Source organism: Pipra filicauda, unplaced genomic scaffold, assembly GCF_003945595.2.
Source record: "Pipra filicauda isolate LSUMZ 115617 unplaced genomic scaffold, ASM394559v2 scaffold81_size6448238_pilon, whole genome shotgun sequence".
Taxonomy (NCBI): domain Eukaryota; kingdom Metazoa; phylum Chordata; class Aves; order Passeriformes; family Pipridae; genus Pipra; species Pipra filicauda.
Genome location: NW_024104998.1, coordinates 3,974,884 through 3,980,223, shown reverse-complemented (window position 1 = coordinate 3,980,223; position 5,340 = coordinate 3,974,884). Strand labels below are relative to the sequence as shown.

The 5,340-nt window shown below is 38.0% G+C and overlaps 1 non-coding gene across 1 annotated transcript; it reads right to left on the bottom strand.

The window, feature by feature from the left end:
- Positions 1-4,345: 4,345 nt before the first annotated feature.
- Positions 4,346-4,428, bottom strand: TRNAL-CAG. The gene has a single exon. It is a non-coding gene; the product is annotated as a tRNA-Leu (tRNA).
- Between the last annotated feature and the right edge of the window lie 912 nt (positions 4,429-5,340).

Sequence of the window (5,340 nt, the reverse complement as noted above, 5' to 3'; positions counted from 1 at the left end):
TTGAACTTTCTAACGTAACAGGTATACATATTCTTGATAACAAATTGTGATGCTGTTTTATCTCACCAAGAGCTTTGAGGTCATGCTTTCAAATGTGGTTTGGTAGCATGCGCGTAGAAATTTACACTCACTTATTTCACTCATCTACATTAAGAACAATACAATTTAAGACTTATAAAGAAAGCTGAAAACGCAGAAGTATATTCATCTGATTTTACTAAAAAAAAACAAACTAAAGAAATCCTTCAGTAATCTTGAAAAGTATCAGTGTAAATACATTAGAATTGTTAAAGAGTTTGGAATTTATTCCATTAATACACTTGCATGTATTTTTCTTGTGATCATGGCCATCTGATTTCACAGAGGTCAGAAATGAAAACTCATTCGTTGCCTGCAGTAGGTTTTAGACTAAGCAATTGTATGCAGATTTGCAGTAATGACTATCTAGGAAAATCCAGGCATGTGTACAGGAGTACTAGGAAGTATCCCTGCCAGCATGGCTTCACAAGGCTTCGCTCTTTTTAAATAGAGTCCATGTGAAAGAAATGAAGACACAGGAGTTGTGTTGGAGACCACTGTTACCATGAGCTGAACCAGGTTGCATTTGTGGTAAGAGAAGGAGTATTCCTACATCTCAGAAGTCACTCAGAGGACTTGTTCTTCTTAGCTTAATATGGCTGGGACCACAGCTTTTATAGGCAGAAAATCATCAGAGAGTACACTATTACTGAGAACTTCCAGCCTTGGAAAGGAAATACTCTGGTAATAGAAAATTCACCAAAGCTTCCAACTAGTTCACCCCTATCGATCATTATTGTCTTTCCTCTTAAGGTGAAGTATATAAGCCATCCCATCAGATTTTGATGTGAAAACTAAACTGAAGACGTACTTGTCTACTGAATCAAATACTTACATATTTCCCTAAAATATGCTTTCTATATCCTTATTTATTCCTATATTCTTCTCCAGTGCTTTCCTACATTATCAAAATCTTTCTTGAACTGGTGGTGCTTTTCAGCAGCAGTTACCACAGTAATAAATACAGGAATACAGAAGTTCCAACAATGTACTTCATTGTTTAAACACTGGAAGGCTGCATTAATCCTTTTATTCTAGTTGAGTATCAGTCATCACCTGTAGGTTCATTTCAGGATACATCTGCAGCTCAAGTTCTCTGTTGTGCAAGTGTGTTTATGTTATTTCCTTCTGCCTTTATGTCTTCAATCTTGTTCTACTGATCAAGACATCATTTTGTACCTATCAAAATGCCTTACAAAGTTCTAGGGATATTCCATCAGTTTTATTTGTATCTATTAAACTTACAAAATGCCTGTTTTCTGGATGTTTGTGTTATTTGTTCTATTCTTTCAGTTTTTTATTATCAGGCGAACATTCTGTTTATGTGATTCAGATCAGTGTCAGATTGACAAGCCTGGAACAGACTGTGTTGTTCAATTTATTTGTTTTAAATTTCAAAACAATTTAATCTTCCAAATTTCTAAAAACCATTTCAAGTCAACAAAAATTACTTAGAGATTTCTTCAGTGTTTTTAAAGCTCCTAAATGCAATTCTTTTGTATTTACTTTTTAAAAATATCTGACATTTATTGTTTTGGGTTAAAATAATGTTTGTTTAGCGTTATCATCAGAGAAAGAGAGGAGTTACTGGTCTATACTGCATCAAATAACAACTAGAAATGTTCAGCAAATGCTTCTACTTATTCTGGATCACTATTGACAATTCTACCATACTCCAAATAATCAGATAAAAGCGTAGTAGGAAACCTTCCCATCATCAGTTCTTGTTCTACTAGATAATAGAAGTCTCTATTATCAGGTTTCTCTTCAGAAGGCTTTTCTGGCACAGTAATTAAGCCATTACTCAAGAGTTTCAAGGTAATCAAGGGAGCTCTTTAAAAGTTTGAGCACACAATCCCAGTATAGCAGCTTTTATTCCGCAATCAGGCAGCAGAAGCCATACTTGCCTATGCTTCTCACATTCAGCAAAAACACTGAGGTGTGGTTTAGCCTAATCCTCCTTCAATTGCCTTCTGCACTAAGTGGAATTAGTTACTGTCGCTGATCTGATCTGCACTAACTGTTTTTGAACACCCCCAATCTCATTTAGGTCTCTTCCTCCACATTAATCCTTGACAGATATTTCAGCCAGAGGAAGATAGTCCTGTTGAAAGCCTGGGCTGAAGGTAATACAGCTATAGAAAAGCAAATGGCAAAATAGAGGAAGGAACGTGTACACGAGGAAAAATAGAAATACTTCAGAAAGTAGTTGGTGAGAAGAACCAGGTAAATTGCATGATTCCCCTCTGAGAAGGAGGGTGAAAGTAAAATAGCAGCAGAGCATGTTGCCCTGAAGTAAGAGAAAGAATGAAAAAAATGCTAAAAGAAATAACAGGTGATGAGAAAAAGAACAATACCTGATATTTCATAAAACAACTTCCAGCCTCTCCAGTTCTGATGAAATAATCTTATATGAACATTGATTATTTTTGCATTTCATATAAAGCTGCTCAAGAAAACAGGACTTTGAGGGTAATTAATTTATAAATCCCAAGTGACAGCACAGATCAACCTAAAGTATCAAAGAACATGTGATTAAACTTGCCTCTCAACTTCCTGGCTTCAAATCTCCCTAAAGTGTGAACTTTGAAGTCCAAATTACAGAGGATACCAGGCTTCTTGAATTTTTACTCCATACAAATGTTCCTTAAGAAATACCAAACCAAACCACCACCAACACCACCACAAACAACAAACAACAACAACAACAACAACAACAAAGAAAAAAGAAAAAAACCTTAATTTCAGAAAAATTTTTGGTAGAGTACCTCTGCACTTCTATTGCATCTTAACTGTATATCACATAAGCATCACTGGGACCAGCACAAGCAATAGGTGAACACATCAGCTAGAGGTAAACTACTTGGGGTAAGCTCATTTTAACTCATGAAGATTGTCAAATAAATATGCAGGAATTGCCTTCCTTGAACATCTTTTTCCCACAATTTCCCAAAATCCTGGATTTTTATTGGTACAGATACATTTAAGACTTCCTTAAGTACTTCTAAATCAGTTAGGCATAGCGCAAAATGACTGCATCAATGAAAGGGATGTGCTACAGGTCTCTTACTTGGGTTGTGATGGTAGATGCAGGCATAGTTCAGGGGGTGGACATCAGGTTCATTATATGGATGGAAGTTTTTTGTTTGACAATACAATATAGCTCAGCCTGAGTGCCCAGACTCTCTCATCACACCAAGGTTCCTGCCTGCCTCCTTCTGCCCTCCCAAGCTCTGCACATGTAAGAAGAAAAGGTCTCTTGATTACCATGCACTTCTAGTCCACAGAAACCAAACTGGAAAGCATCTGTAATGGAAGTAGGAGTATTGCAAAGGGCTTGCTCTATTTAGCTTGATTTATGTTTGAACCTCAGCTCCAAAAATTGTCCCTGTGTGGGGTAAGGTGAAGATGCAGTGGGAGAACAATGAGCAAGACCGCTGGTCTCAGATGTCTGGACTAGGTTTTTATCCTTCCCTTTGTTAAGAGATACTAGTGGATAGTCATCATCATCACGGCTAGGCTTTGCAAACAAAGATTTGTGAAGGGCTCTACCCACGTTTGTTGCAAGCACGTTGATAGTATTGCACATAAATCAGGTGGTGCCTATTTGGTAGTGGGGTACCATGGCATGGATAGAGCAGACAAATGATGATGGACCGTGTGTTACACGTGCTGGAGCTATGGGTTAGGTGCCACGCTTGTGATCGGCAACTCTGGGGACAGGAGATGGACCTAAAAGGCAGGTGAGGATGGACTCCTTCACCTTGGGTGCTATTGCAGGAATAGCATTCAGTAACCTACTGAGAGGGAGCAATTGTGCCAGACTGAAGAGAAACCCATAGGGCACCTTCCAGTCATAACCATAGTGCATGGCAATTTAATCTGCAGAAGTCTGCCCAAATTACATTCCTCTTTGTCTGCAGGGTCTGAGCGATACCCAAGGTTTCTGCATCTTTATTGTTACAACGTTATGAGAAAGTCATGACTGTATGATAAATATACAGAGTTGTCATTATTCAGCTTGCTTCTTTCAGGCTGAGGAAAAAATTAAATGTTCATCATTTGTCCTGTATAACATAATCTTGACTACAGAAGGTCTCTTCATCTCTATGCAATTGTAATGGGAAGTGATACAGCTTCTACTATCCTTCTGCTGCTCTTTTTAAACCTCACGAGACTGCCACTGGCCTTGTCCTGGTCCTACTGGTTGTCATCCTGTCCTTCCAGTCTGTCAACAGCACCACTCAGCTTGGTGTCATAAAGAAGTTGTCAGAAGTGGGATTCGAACCCACGCCTCCAGGGGAGACTGCGACCTGAACGCAGCGCCTTAGACCGCTCGGCCATCCTGACCTGCCTGGATACATGGAAAATTCTGTTCCAAGGTTATATAGATCATTTGCAATGACTTACGAAAGCAAATTCAGGTATTAGCCTCCAATGTGCCACAATTGTTTCTGCAAGCAGTAAGAGGATAGTATAAATATTGGTTTGGTTTTCCTTTTTGGTGTTTTTTTTTTTTTATACAATCGATGTATATGATAGTATTATTTGAAACTCCTTATAAGAACAGTTGAGTCTCTCCTATTATTAAGATTAGTCTTGTAGATATTTGAAACCGACATTTGTAAGAACCAACATAAAAAATATATGTGACTCCAGGCACACATGTCAACATAGCAGCTTTTAAGACACTAGTAGACATTTTTTTCTTTATAATAGCATTGCTTGCCAGGCATATCAAAAAACCTAAAAATATTTTACCAATTGGCTTCTTCTGTATGACATGAATAGATGAAAAGTTAAATAAAATGCTAAGTACACATGATGTACCTTTTTCCTGGCTTCTCCAGGTTAAATTCTTCATTAGTTTGCTGTTTGGATGAGATTCTCGCTGTGAGTATGAAGAATAATGAAGAATTTGCGTCACTGTGTACTCATACTAAGTCTGACTTTCTGTATTTGTTTTTAAATAAGCAAGTGAAGTCACTGCTCAGGTTTATGAGGAACCAAACAGGTAAGTTAGTCCCACTGTTGCTGATACAACTGTAGTTGAGAGAATTTGACTGTCAGATGGTGTAAAAGCTACAATTTTTCTAATTTCCATCATCCCACTTTGCCATTCCTGGCACTACTTTCTTCCAATGTTGGCATAGCTTCCTTGCTCAATTTGCCTTGTGCAACGCAAATGAAATGAAATCATCCTTTGAGTCCAAGACAGGATTTTCATCTCTCCCGTTTTGCTCATTGGTCCTCAGACAAGAT